The sequence below is a fragment of the Phalacrocorax carbo genome, chromosome 5 (genome assembly GCF_963921805.1).
Source record: "Phalacrocorax carbo chromosome 5, bPhaCar2.1, whole genome shotgun sequence".
Classification (NCBI taxonomy): Eukaryota; Metazoa; Chordata; class Aves; order Suliformes; family Phalacrocoracidae; genus Phalacrocorax; species Phalacrocorax carbo.
The window spans coordinates 976,085-990,903 of NC_087517.1; positions in this window are offsets into that span (position 1 = coordinate 976,085).

The window sequence follows — 14,819 nt, forward strand, 5'->3', positions numbered from 1 at the left end:
AGGCAGGCGCTTGCGTTAGCCGCGGGGCCGCGTCCAGCCCCGGGGAGGGGGCACGGAGCACCTGGCCTCATTTTTAATTTGCACCACGCATGACGAGCGAGGGGCGCGTGCATCGTGCACCCACCGCGACTGCCTCACTCTTTCAGAGCGCCCAAATCAGCTCTTCCCTCCGTGGTCCCGCCTGCACTGCCCTAGCAAGCGGGCACGCGCCTTCCCGCCTGGCAGGCGGTGGTGGCAGGCACGCACCGCCGAGGGGGTGCCTCCTCCTCCCGGCACCCATTCCCAGCCTGAGCCCGCTTTCCTCCCCGCTCTCGGGGCACCCCCACGGGCTGGCGGGAGGCGGCGTTACACGGGTGCAACGCCGCGGGGCTCCCACCCCGCCGCAGAGCTCCCCCGCCCCGGGGGATGAGCCCTGCAGGCACCAACACCCCGCCTCGGCGGGTCACCTGAACCCCTTGCTGGTCTCCCCTGAAATAGGTAGTTTTGCAGCAGGTGGTTAATCCTGGCAGACTGGTGACTGCGGGAGTAATTAATTACCCACCCTCACCCCGCAGTTAGACACACCGATGAAATTCCACGTGAAATGCGTGTTGACTTGTGCGCCGACACGGCAGCTTCTCTTCGTCACGTAAGAACGAAATGCTTCGCCGTGGTACTGCTCTGCGGAGGGGCTGAGCCCCAGCCCAAGCCGGGGCGGAGGCGAGGGAGAAGAGGAGCACAGACAAATAACCAAAATTATTATGAATGTATTGACAGAGCCAGGTTAGCAGTTTTACTGCAGATATACTAGATTATGGAAAGAATTGAATAATTTATCCAGCAATTTTCACATAAGCAATATTATTAAAAACGAAGACATGAAAAAAGAGGTTAGTTATAGTGGAGAATATATATAGGCCATGAATAAATGTATTAGGCAGTAAGAGTAGTGAATGTTTTAGTAGGTTTAGACTAGATTAAAAAAACCTGTATTTGATTTCAACTAAGTCCTAAAATATCTGCCGAAGAAAAAAAGCTCAGCTTATGATTGGCAAAGCCAGCACAGGTGCGTACACGCACGCTCGAGGCGGTGCCTGGAGCGCCTCGCCGCCGTGCCCACGCCGCCACGCGTGGCGTGCGGGATCGCGCCCCACCGGTGCCGGGGTGGGATGGGACGGGGTCACGCCGCCCGGCGCCGGGAGCGTGCACGCGGGGGGCGGCCGCGGCCCTTCCCAGGATCTGGTCCTGGCCGTCATGGTCATGCCCAAGGCTGGACCAGGGCCGGGACCAGGGCACGGCAGCCCTGCCTGCCCGCCAGGTTTCGGTGCTGCCCAGTGCCTCTCAGATTCGAACTTCGGGCATCCCGGGAGCGGCACGAGGGGATGCGCTCGTCCCAGCGCCCCCGCTTTGCCAGAGGCCAGCTCCTGTCAGCCCCTACAGAAAAGCCCTGTCTCCGTAGGGCCGACGCGGGCAGAGCCCGGCCGGGAGGGCAGCGCCAGCGCGAGGGGCCCGGCCGCCGGCGCGGGGCTGAGACCCCTGGGCAGGGCGGGGAGCAGCGGGCACGGCCGCCAGCCCCGGGGCCGGCGGGGAGGGGACTTGGCCCAGCGCGGAGGTTATCTAAATGGCAGGAGAGGTCCACGGCGCAGACACAGGAGTGTTTGGTTTTGTTTCCTATTGAGTTCCTCTTTATCTCTTGTCCTTATGGTTATCTTTTCTCCCCCCTCTCACGCTTTGGCAGGGAAGCCGAATACTGATGAGGCGTAAGCTGGTAAAGTCCCAAGCATTTCCAGGCGGTAGGTTTGGGAACGAGGGGTTAGTTTGACTAATTAGCCTGGAGGATTTTCGCCCCCCCCAGGCACACAGGTCGGGGTATTGCAATAACAGCTTTTGTGCCGCGGGCGGCTGCAGGCGGCACCGTCTCGGCAGCCCACGGCCAGGGCCACGGGTCCAGGACCAGGATGGGTCCCCCGAGCTGGGGTGCCTGCCTCCTCCAGAAGCTTTAAATAGTGGTCAAGGCAAGGCTTAGGAACCCCTGTTATGTACGTGCCTGAGGCACATAAAGAGAGAAAAACATCTCTGGGATTTTTATGATCAAATTTTAGAACTTTTTTTTAAGAAAGTGCATATATATATATATAGATATTGATATAGATATAGATAAACTTGATATATATATATATGGGAGCGGGAATTTGGCGAGCTGGCTGTAAGTGGTGGTGCAGGGAGCGCTGCCTCTGCCCCAGCCCACCCGTGGCAGGGGCACCTGAGCTCCCACCTGGTGCCGGACAGGACCATTTCTCAAAGCTCAGAGCCACGGCGGGACCTTTTAGCTCGTGGCTCTGCCAGCGTGGCTGGGACGGGCGTTGGTGGCACTGTCGGGGGGAGCGAGGCCGTGCTGCCGGCAGCGCCGCTGGGCGGGTGCCAGCGGGACGGGAGGGAAACCCTGAGCTAACGAACAGCACCGGTGGCATCTGCACCGCGCGCGCAGAGCTGCTGGGCCTCGTACTGCGCCGAGACACTCCTGCAAAAACCTCGGGATCGGGGCATCCCTAAGAGCCGTGTCTGCTGCGGACGTAGCTCCGTTCGCCCCCAGTGCTCTGCCGTTGGCAATGGCTTCCCACGGCACTGCCCCGCCTGGGTCCGGCTGCCACCGACGCCTGGGATCGCGGGGCGCCCGCCCACACGACTACGGAGTCGGCGCCAGAGTGAGGTTTGGCCTAAACACAGCTGAAATTAGTTTTAAATATACATGTGCACGTATATATATATATATATATAAAACCACTCTCTCCCTAGTTTTTTATTCTTTGTAAAAGAACCGACCTCGAAGCTCTTGCAGATACACAGTTAGTTGTGATTCACTAATCAAATGGTCATGGAAAATCTGAAAATACAGATTCATTCTGAAAGCTTGCTCTGTTTGGGGCCTCTTGCTTGCTGTGGTTTGCTTATTTTTTTTAAATAGTTTACACTAGAAGCCCTGGTGTTCCTAAAATAAGACTACTAGAAAAATTCTCAAGGCCAGCACCTTTCAAAAAAAAGCCTGCATTCATTTAAACGGGGTGTTTCAGCCTATTGAAGTGAACCTGATGGGTTTCTGCAGTGCCGAGTGAAGGAACGGGTTTGGTTTGCTGAGCTGCACGGCCGCAGCCCTGCCTCCAGCCCTCCCAACCCTGGCGGGCTCTGCCCGGCTCCCCATCAGCAGGGCAATCGAGACGATGCGCGGCCGAGGACCTCGCCAGCCCTCCCCACGCAGGAGCTGTGCTGAGCCGGTGGGGCACACCGGTTGGCTCCCTAACAAAAATGGAGCAGCTCCTACCTAGAGGGAAGATTTCCTGCTCTTCCACAGACACGCACCCACAAGACCACCAGGAAAAAGCCTGACGTTTGCTGCACTGGGGGGCTCCATCCCCCCAGAAGCAACCGCGTTTGGTGACCAGCAGCCCAGCCAGCACCGCGGCCCCTCCGGGGTCCTGAGTGACAGCCCCAAGGGAGACAAGAAACGTCTCCTGCTGGCCTGCAAACTTCTGACTGTGCTCAGAAATAGAAATACCTGCTGGTCCCTGGGCCAAACAGCTCCATGAGTACAGTTCTGAGGAGAATTTTGGTCTTATTTCCTTTTGGCAAGGACAGCAACCAGCAGCTGAGAGCAGCCCCGCGCAAACGCTGCGGTAGAGGAGCTGTGCTGACCCGCTGCCTCCCGCTGCCTCCCCGACAGACCTGGGCTCAATACAGAAAAATGGCAGTGGCTCACTCTTTTGAACAAGGAAATGCCATTTGTAAACATTCCAGGGTTTTCTTCCCTTTTGCCGTTCATGTCGTGTTCAGAGACTTGTGTCACTGTGATTACCTTATTCTTAATTTTAAGCAAAAGAGGGAAGCGTTTGGCTGAGCCGGGAGAGCACACCATGCTGATTTTGAAACAAATTAGGAGCATGAAAGACCAAAGGCTGCTTCCCACTGAGACTGGGAGTCTACTGACAACTCCAGCACTGCTGGGATCCCGGGGCGCTGGATTTCTGTTGGTGGAGCTGGTGGATGCTGGGTGTTATACAGGGTTCCCAGCCCAGCCCCGTCCCATCCCAACCCATCCCATCCCTGTCCCATCCCGTCCCTGTCCCACCCCACCCCACTGGGGTCCCAGTGTCCCACTGGCGTAGGGGAAGATGACACAGAAGCGGACACCTGGGATTCCCTCGGGAGCGCCGGTGCATCACCCCAACACTTGGCTGAGGTTTTACCTTTTGGTTACAGGCAAGGAGCAGGCTTCTTTTATAAATATTGAAATTTAGGATAGAGAAATCAAACCAGCGAGTGGTTACCGGTGACAAAAGCATACGCAGCAGCAGCGCGTGCCCCTTGCCATTCACAAAACATATGCTAATTGGAGGTAAATATCATCTATCCTTGACGAGCCTCGCAAAGTCAGATCTGCCTTACAGAGAGGAAGAAGCGCGCCTGCTGCTCCGAGCGGTGCGCAGGGTGCGAGGGTCACCACGGGCTTTGTGAATGCCTGAAGAGAGGCTGCCGGGGTGGATACAGCCGATGCCGAGACCCCCCCTGCCCTGGGGCGCGGGGGCACCCCGAGGCTTCGGCAGCAGGCAGCACCCGAGGGTGCCTGGGGGCCCCGCCGGCGCGCCGGGCCCTTGTGGCCGCGCCACCCTCCAAAATCCCAACCACCCTTACTTTATGGAGCTGCGTTGGCCGAAAGGAGCGAAATCGGCTGCAAGGCGCTCTAAATTGCTGGTATCTTACTGCCAGGGCTGTTCTGCCTTGCATGAAGCCCCGCGCCGCTGCTCCGGCGCCTCAGATAGGACGACTTTTTGGTCTAATGGTGCTCTTGTTCGGTGCTGCTTCTTCACATCTGGCCGCCAAAGAGTCACTCTGTCACCCTGCAGCCTGCTAATGAGATCCCCCATTTAATTAATACCATAAGAATTTTAATTCTGACTGAATCAATTTAACGTGATGTGATTTTGTCAGCTCTATTCCCCAAGTAAAAAGTGAGCCTGATGCTTATTACATACATCATTTCACGGGCTCTGCATTCCCTGCTGACTTAAACAAATTCTAATTAAGACTAATTAAAGCATCATTTATGAAAGCGCTTGTGATAGCTATGCAAACATTCTGGGTGGGTATGCTTTGCATAATAATTATCCTAGTTAATATTAAGGCTAGGTCCTTGGCAATTAGGTCTTTGAAACAGAGAGTTATTCTGAATTTAGCCCTTTTCACTGTCAGCAATTAATAACAAAAAAATAATGTGCTAAATTTATGTAGTGACTTCATTAACCGGGTAAATTTAGAAGTAGTAGTATTGTTTGCATTTTTAAGTTTAAGCGTAATTTTTAAGCCAGGTGACGATTATTAGAACAGAACAGGGTTTGCACGGCGGGCCCTGAGACCGTGCTGTAGCCCCGCGGGGAGAGAGGTGTCCGTGTGGTACGGCCAGGCCGCTGGGGCACTGCGGTTCGGCGGTGCCCCGTCCCTCCCTCGGCCTCCTTGCCTCCGAAGGCTGCCTACAGAGCAGGAACCGGCAGCTTTAAAATATTTTTAAGCAAACTAAATATTGGTTCGGTTTGGTTCGGTCAGTTTTTCTGAGTCGGATTGGAGAGCTTTTCGAATGCCAGCACCAGATGATGAAGTTTGGGAGCGGAGCACAGGCGAGCTGGGAAGGATGCGAACTCAGCGGCTGCTGGGTCCGTATTGACCAGATGAACGTCTCCTTGGCTGCTGCTCGGTTCCATAAAACCAAACTTCTTCCCAGTCCCTGTAAAAAAAAAAACCTACGTGTGTCCACAGCGGGTACAACACTGCCGCCGGGCGGGGTGCACAATGCTGTGCCGCGCATTCAAAATATGCTACCTTTCTCTTTTATTTAATGTACGGGGCAGAGCGGCCTCGGGGTGTGTAAGGGCTCTGCTGCCTGAACGCCTCCCAGGGGACAAACCTGGGAGCTCTGGCCTGAACCCCGCGGCCTGGTGCGGGGCACGAATCAAACACGCCTCAAGGAGACACGGCAGGACCCAGGGTGATGTTAAAAAAAAGGAGTAGAAATAAACTTTCATGCACTTCCCAAAATCACGAGTGTTTCACATCAGAAAAACACCAGCCTGTGGATCTGAGCAGCAAGCGCTCGTTCTCTACCACGAGCCTGAGTGGCTAATGGCTTTTGGAGGCAGACTTTGGCTTAGGGGCCACTTTTCAGTGGCCGTTCGATACACAAAAACCTGTGTATCACCTCAAGCACATTATCTTTTTGCTGACTGATGGCAAAGACCTGCCTGGCCTCTAACTTCCTTTATCAAAATGAAGGTGGTGACGTTTAGTACATCCAGCTGATTCCTAATGAGAAGGTTTTACGGTCCTTCAGGTCAGCTGCTGTTTAGACAAGGCATCTTCCCAGGAAAACCCAGCGCGGCGGGCTGTGGATAGCAACCTTGCTCTTCAGCCCTATTTTCGTTAAACTTTTTTCTCTGGTTTTGGCTGTTATTTGTAAATTGGAGAGGAAAGCGCACAAAAGCCACCTGGCTCAGCTGAGACACCTCTCCCTGGAGGCAGGGGGCCGTGGTCTCACAGGCCCTGCGGATAACTGGGAGGCAGGAAAGCCGCCGGCTCCCACCCCCGGCAGCACAGCGGGAATTTGGAGATGCTGGTGATTTAACGCTGTGAGAGGAGGGAACCTGCTGCGCCTATGGCTGTAACTGCCTTGCTCTGGAACAGGGAAACACGTCCTGAGCTGAGGGCTGTCTGGAAGGAGAAGTGAATGAGAAACCCCAGAGAAGTCCATGTTGGCAATGCCGGGAGCACCTTCCCCAGCCCTGCATCCCCGCCGCCACGTGCTTGGGCAAGCCGGCTTCCCGGCCTCCCCCCCGGCCAAGCCCGGGATGCTCTCCTCCAACGCTGCACCCCAGCGAGCCCAACGTGGGGCTGACGCTGGGCTGAGCTGGGTGCTGGCACCCTCCGTCCCACGCAGGGTGCCCCCGGCGGGACCCGGCCCCTCCTCCCCGGGGTCCGCCCTTCGATGCACACCGGGCAAGTCCCGGAGAAGTGCCCCCGTTACGGGCACTGCTCGTCAACACGGGGGAGGGAACACAACTGTTCCGTGCGTTCAGCAGGGCAATCGGACTGGAAATACACAGTGTATAAACAGAGGAATATATCAATTTATGTTAATTTTGTCTGGTTAATTTTTAACAGCTTTTTGCTATATTAGCTTTCTAGGTTGTACTATATGACTTCCCGGTATTATTGGATTGACAGGCAGCTGGCGCAATAATAAAACTGCTATTCCCATATCTGCCGAGGGCTCAGGGAGGGATGAGTACAAGACAGATATCTACCCACTCACCATTTAACGTGTACCGCTCCTCACTGAACATGCAGATGGCATGGCGGTCCCAGATTTCATTTGAGTTAATCTAATCCCTCCACTGCTCCCACTAGAAAGGAGGGCATTAGCAGCCATATGTCAACCAGATTTGTCAGATTATTCATTACAATTAATTGCTGTTCTCACTTAAGGCCTTTAAGGCTGTGAATTGCTCTGAATTCTATTGCAAACACAAAATTATGAGTAAAAGACTTTAGCCCTGTCATTCAAATTTCATGCTGACCTTTATCAGCTTTTGGCTTTTCCATGGGTGCTGGGCTGAAAGCTTTCTAATTGGGGTTCCATTTCTTCCTCGCTACAGGTAAGCTGTCGGCCCGAGCCGGCACTACGACCAGCAAGACAAGAGGAAAACTCGCTGGTCCCAGCAGACAGTATTTAACTGCCAACTAATAATGCATTAGGAGGGCAATGAAACGAGCTGGGTGTCATAATGACCCAATATACTAATTAAGCCTCTAAATAGTGCAGCTTTTTAGGACACTTTGCTGTCCGGGGCAGACTTTTTGGAACTGCATTTCTCTTTGGGTTGTTTCGTTATCCAAACTCCCTCGCAGGTTATTGCGGACGATGGTGAGAGTCGAGCCAGGCAGGCGTTCCCGTGGAGGGCTGCCAGCCCTTGCCTGCCCGCGCTGCCCGTGCCGCTGCCCGGCTCCAGCAGCTGCCCGAGGAGGAGCATCGCACCCGCCCGGCTTTGCCACCTCCGAGAGCGGCTTTGTCAGATGCTTCACTAACCTTGATGTAAAACTTGTATGAAGGATCCCTGAATGGGATCAGCTGGCAGTCTGGATTTCCAGCACATCTTGGTTTCTCGTCTGCCACGTCTCTGCTGGACAAGCAGCCCGAGGGCCGCGCCTGCGGCTCCACCTTCCCTCTGCTCTGGGGAGGGACGAATCTCCACGCTGGCCTTGACCCTGGGCTCTCCTGCCCCTCTGAGCGTGGCGGATGCTGCCTCCATCCCTAGACACGGGCTCCTCCCTTCGCTGTTTTGCTCAGTGTCATTTTCCAGCCTGAAGGGCCACTATTTAGTCAAAGCCTAAAAGGGAAGAAATGTAGTAAAGAACTTTTTTGTGATCACTCCTATGGCATGAGGAGCATCAGCGCAGGTCGGTGGGAGGAGGGACAGCTGCTCCACAGCAGGGAGGGGACTGGTCCTGCACCCTGGGGCTCTTCTTCACCTGGAGGGATGGGTGGGCTTTGCCTGGAGCACGAGCTGAGCCCCGGGATGGGCTCAGGCTGGCCACTGCGTCTGTCGCAGGTGGGAGAAGGAAGTACCCCGGGGCTTCTCGCAGCTCTTCTGGGTCAAAATAACCAGCCTGAGACATCCTGACACTTGTCTGCAGGAGCCTGTGCATCCTCCCAGGAAGCAGCAGAGTCTAGAGGGAAAAAAAAAACCACCATTTTTTTGCTAGCAACTCTGCCTCTGTTAACATTTGCTCTGTTGCATCTGGAGAAATAAGCTGCAAGTTCCCGCTCTCCCTCCACCAGCACCCACACCTGTAAAGTGAACTGACAACACGCTCCCTGTGTCACCCCGCTGGAAAAAAAGCGGTGGCCAATTGTTGCAAAGTGATGAACTCAAAGTGACCGGCGCACACCCAGCGTCACGGGGTGCCCGGCTCTGCTGCGGGGCCAGTGGGCCGTGCCCGCTGCCCATCCCCGCTGCCCATCCCCGCTGCCCGTCCCCGCTGCCCATCCCCGCTGCCCGTCCCCGCTGCCCGTCCCCGCTGCCCATCCCCACTGCCCATCCCCGCTGCCCATCCCCGCTGCCCATCCCCGCTGCCCGTCCCCACTGCCCGTCCCCGCTGCCCGTCCCCGCTGCCCGTCCCCACTGCCCGTCCCCGCTGCCCGTCCCCGCTGCCCGTCCCCGCTGCCCATCCCCACTGCCCGTCCCCGCTGCCCATCCCCGCTGCCCGTCCCCGCTGCCCGTCCCCGCTGCCCATCCCCGCTGCCCGTCCCCGCTGCCCATCCCCGCTGCCCATCCCCACTGCCCATCCCTGCTGCCCATCCCTGCTGCCCATCCCCGCTGCCCATCCCCGCTGCCCATCCCCGCTGCCCGTCCCCGCTGCCCGTCCCCGCTGCCCGTCCCCGCTGCCCATCCCCGCTGCCCATCCCTGCTGCCCATCCCCGCTGCCCATCCCCGCTGCCCATCCCCACTGCCCATCCCCGCTGCCCGTCCCCGCTGCCCATCCCCGCTGCCCGTCCCCGCTGCCCGTCCCCGCTGCCCGTCCCCGCTGCCCGTCCCCGCTGCCCGTCCCCGCTGCCCGTCCCCGCTGCCCATCCCCGCTGCCCATCCCCGCTGCCCATCCCTGCTGCCCATCCCTGCTGCCCATCCCCGCTGCCCATCCCCGCTGCCCGTCCCCGCTGCCCGTCCCCGCTGCCCGTCCCCGCTGCCCATCCCCACTGCCCATCCCTGCTGCCCATCCCCACTGCCCATCCCCGCTGCCCATCCCCACTGCCCATCCCCGCTGCCCGTCCCCGCTGCCCATCCCCGCTGCCCGTCCCCGCTGCCCGTCCCCGCTGCCCATCCCCGCTGCCCGTCCCCGCTGCCCATCCCCGCTGCCCATCCCCACTGCCCATCCCTGCTGCCCATCCCTGCTGCCCATCCCCGCTGCCCATCCCCACTGCCCATCCCCGCTGCCCATCCCCACTGCCCATCCCCGCTGCCCGTCCCCGCTGCCCGTCCCCGCTGCCCATCCCCGCTGCCCGTCCCCGCTGCTCCTCACTGCAGCCCCGCGACGCCTCTTGCCTCCACTGCCCGAGGCAGAGCAGCAAAAACCTCTAAAATATTGTCAGGAGGGGTATGCCCCACAAAACTCCCGGTGAGACAGGGACCGAAGGGTTGTCCACACTGATTTCACAGCTGTAACGTCACAAAACAGGTAGTTAATGGCATCACGTCTCCCATTTAATGGACCTCTTGCTAGATGAACAAAAGCCGTCACTCTCCAGCTGAGAGTCCCCTTGTGTGCCGTTATGCCGGCTTCTAACTTTCCTCCAAGAAAAAAACTGCTTAATGAAGGGAACGTATTGCCCTCGATTTAACTTTTGAAAAGTTAAAAGCCTTGGCTGCGGGGGGCTGCGGAGGCACGGGGGGAGCGGCGGGGACGCGGGGACGCGGGGACGCAGGGTGGGCAGACGGCGCCCGCGTGGGGACGAGGGAACGAAGGCTAGGCTTGGGTTTCTGACGAAATGGCAGGGCAGGCGGGTCAGCGCCGGGGAGCCGGCTGCCACCGCGGAGCCACGCTACCGGCAACGGGGACACACGCACGACTGGCTGCGGTTCTGCTACAGCTGTTGTCACGCACGGCGTTGACGGCACGCGGCCGGGAACGGCCTCTGAGATCCGCTTCTGCTGGGCTGGCTAACGAAAGGCATTAAAACAGGAAAATTAAACCTCCATGGGGAAAAGGTCCAAAAAGAGAAGCCCGTAATTAATTAATTTTCCCAACGCTCTGCCCCAGGTTGCCCTCACCAGCACCGGCACCTCCCTGATGCTCACGACGGCGCTTTTGGGGTGCTTCTGGACCCAGCACCCTCCCGCCGCCTCTCTGAGCACCAGCCCTTGCAGGCTGCCGGCTCCCCGGGCTCTTGGTCGTTTGCTTTAGCGGCATGAAATGCTGCTTGTAGGGAACCCTCCCTGCACCCCTGAACGCGCCGCTGCCTCGGGGGGGACGCAGCGCCGTCTCGCACAGCACCCTTGAGGGCTTCGTACACGCTGAGGCAGACAGGCATATATACGTATGTGTATATTTATGTACATAAACACACATTTTTATATACATAAATATATAGGTAAATGCCTGTGCGTGTGTGCGTGTATATAAACATACATGATATATGTATATCTCTCTAAAAATATATGTATTAATGAATAATTAGCAAATAGATAATCTCAGCATCTCTAAAAAATATAGGTATTAATGAAAAATTAACAAATAGATAATCTCACGATCTCTAAAAAATATAGGTATTAATGAAAAATTAGCAAACAGATAATCTCACGTTCCGCAAGTACTTTGTATTCCAGTCTATTCCCCGCGTGAAGTGTTTGGATTCACAGCCTGTAATCTCATATCTCCTGCCAAAACATCGACCTGAATAATGTCTATTTACTTTTAAACCTTGCCGAGAGAGAGACCTGACAATTCACAGCAAGCCCTGCCTCCCGCCTCGCCGCGTGACGCGCGGGTGCGGGCAGGCACGTGGTCGCACACGCCGGATGAAGGCAAGGCTGCAGGGAAAGGCCGCCGGGGCAGCTGTTCGGGCTGCGGAGGGCGCGTCCAGCAGCCGGGTCCCGCAGCCCCGCGGCGCGGGCGCGGGCGCGGGCGCGGGCGGCTCGGGGGGCCCCGCCGGTACGGCCGCAGACCTCCCGCCGGCGGCGCACGGGCAAAGCCGGCCGCGCGGCGCAATATCGGCCGGTGGCCGCCGTTATTAAACGTACGATATCCCCACATGGAGCGATAGAAGAAATGATATAAAATTTCATATACCTAACATGGTGTATAAACAGGCTAAATCCCTATACATTTTAAACCTTCAGCAGTCTAAAGGTTAAAGCCTGTCAGCTGGATTTCACAGATTCCAGGAAGGAATGGAGAAGTCACGCCACCTCCTCATTGTATACCAGTGATCAAACATCTCCTCATTACACTTCAATATTGTTGCCTCTAAAGGTCACCATTGCTGAACATAATCACACAAAATCAAAACTGCAAACTTTATATATCATAGAGGTAGTAAATAGCTCGGAGGTTTATTTTCTGGTGCCTGAACAACATTCTGAGCCCATTTATAAATTCCTGGGTGCCGTGGCATGAACCAGGCACATTCGCAGAGACTAACAAAAGCTTCAATTAAATCAATTTCCTGTAAAAAATATTCAAAATAATTTATTAGGTCAGTACCAACTGGCCTAATCAAGCAATCGTTCCTCGGTAACCTTAATTTGCATAATTAAAAAAGAAGAATTTTGATTATTTAAAAAAACAGCAGATTTTTAAGAAAACGATTTCCAGGCCAGATTCCTTGAAATGCTTCGACCCCGACACAAAGAGGACCCCAGAATTTATTGGGAGGTTCCTAGGATGTGCTATAAATCCCGGATCTCCATTATTTTCCTATTCACTGGTTTTACTCAGCAACCATTTAACCCGTCCGCCGCCTCCCGAGCCAAAGGCAGAGCCTCAGCCCCAGCTCGCAGGCAGAGGCCGCCCGGGGAAACCGCGCCCGGCTTCTTTCAGCTCACGTGAAAGGCTGAATATTTAGATCTGGGACGGACGCTTTTCCAAACTAAGGTCAGGTAAGACAGGAAAATGTCTATAGAAAAAGGGAGACCAACAGGTAAAATGCGTAATTTTGCAGGAGGATGCATTCGTGGACGAAAAGGAGAATTTCCAGCAGCCAGAATTAGTTGCAAGGCAGTTGTCAAATTCAGCCCAGGGCAAATATGAAAAAGGAGAAAATATAAATCCAAAAGATTTCAGCTACTAGATGGATCTACTTTTCAGAGGACCATTCGGCCACCCCGAAACAGACGTTTTTGTCCCTGAGGAAAAAAAAAAATCCAGGAATTTTCATGCCAGCCCCAAAACGGAAATGAATTTATGCCAATCTTCAGCTCGGCCCCTGAACTAGAAAAACCGCCCCTTGGCCAGAAGGTCGTGTCCCGACTCTGGGACGTGCTCGCAGATGAAGACCGGGGGGGCCCTTGCCAGGGCTGACGCAGCCCTGCCGCCCCACTGGGGTCTCCCCGCAGTTTTCCCACCTCTGGAGCAGGGAAGGGGGTGAGGCTGGACCCCCCTGCCCCAGAGAGCACCCCAGGGGGCCAGCCCTCTGCGCTGCAAAATCAAGTGGGAGCACGGCTCAGGAACCCAGCGAGGCACTCGGGGCTTCGGCCACAGGGCTAAACTCTTCCGGATAACTCTCACGTGCGTGCGTTAAACGCCGATTCCCGGCAGTCCATTTTAATCGCGGCGTAAGCTCTGACTGGCTCGTTTCTGCACCTGCAGGGCTTTCTTCCCCTTTTCCTCCTGAAGGATGCTGTGCAAGTATTAAATAAGCGTACGAGTCAAAACCCGATTGCCACCTGCCACATTCCCTCCTTTGCAAAGTAAAGACTCCGAGGGGATGTAAAGCCCCGCCAATAAGATTATCGCCAATAAGATATCTGAGCCTGTGCCACCCGGCCGTCCCTCGCTGAACAGAAGATTGCGATCACCGCTGAAGCCCCAGCTTTTTGCTTCCGAGCGCAGCGGTGCGGCCGGGCTCTGCCGCCGAGCACATTCCAAGCAGCAGCGGCACATCGTCAGCGCATTAGCGGCAGCAACAAAAATACCTAAAAACAAAACCGCCGCATACAAACAGCGTGTGTGCCAACAGCTGCCGCAAAGGCAGCTCATTTCGCATCGTTCCTCTAACGAGGCCTCACGCCGGGTTACAAGGAAGCCACCTGCAAAGTTTTGTGCTGCCGCGGGATGCGCTTGCTATTTCCGTACCCTGCGTGTTTCTCCCGTAACCCGCTTTTCCCCTGGACGCTGCGCAAAAGGGAGGCCAGGTGTCGGCGCAGCCCGCGGCGCGATCCGGGGAGGCTGCCCGGCGCCAGGCCGCGGCTCTCCGGCCCTGGCGAGGGGCAATGCTGGGCGTGGCGAGGGGCAATGCTGGGCGTGGCAAGGGGGGCAATGCTGGGCGTGGGGAGGGGCAATGCGGGGCGTGGGGAGGGGCAATGCTGGGCGTGGGGAGGGGCAATGCGGGGCGTGGGGAGGGGCAATGCTGGGCGTGGGGAGGGGCAATGCGGGGCGTGGGGAGGGGCAATGCTGGGCGTGGGGAGGGGCAATGCGGGGCGTGGGGAGGGGCAATGCCGGGCGTGGCGAGGGGCAATGCGGGGCGTGGGGAGGGGCAATGCTGGGCGTGGCGAGGGGCAATGCAGGGCGTGGCGAGGGGCAATGCGGGGCGTGGGGAGGGGCAATGCTGGGCGTGGGGAGGGGCAATGCCGGGCGTGGCGAGGGGCAATGCTGGGCGTGGCGAGGGGCAATGCGGGGCGTGGCGAGGGGCAATGCCGGGCGTGGCGAGGGGCAATGCTGGGCGTGGGGAGGGGCAATGCTGGGCGTGGCGAGGGGCAATGCTGGGTATGGCAAGGGGCAATGCGGGGCGTGGGGAGGGGCAATGCTGGGCGTGGGGAGGGGCAATGCTGGGCGTGGGGAGGGGGGCAATGCTGGGCGTGGGGAGGGGCAATGCTGGGCGTGGCGAGGGGCAATGCGGGGCGTGGGGAGGGGCAATGCTGGGCGTGGGGAGGGGCAATGCTGGGCGTGGGGAGGGGCAATGCTGGGCGTGGGGAGGGGCAATGCTGGGCGTGGCGAGGGGCGCTGCTGGGCGTGGGGAGGGGCAATGCGGGGCGTGGGGAGGGGCAATGCTGGGCGTGGGGAGGGGCAATGCTGGGCGTGGGGAG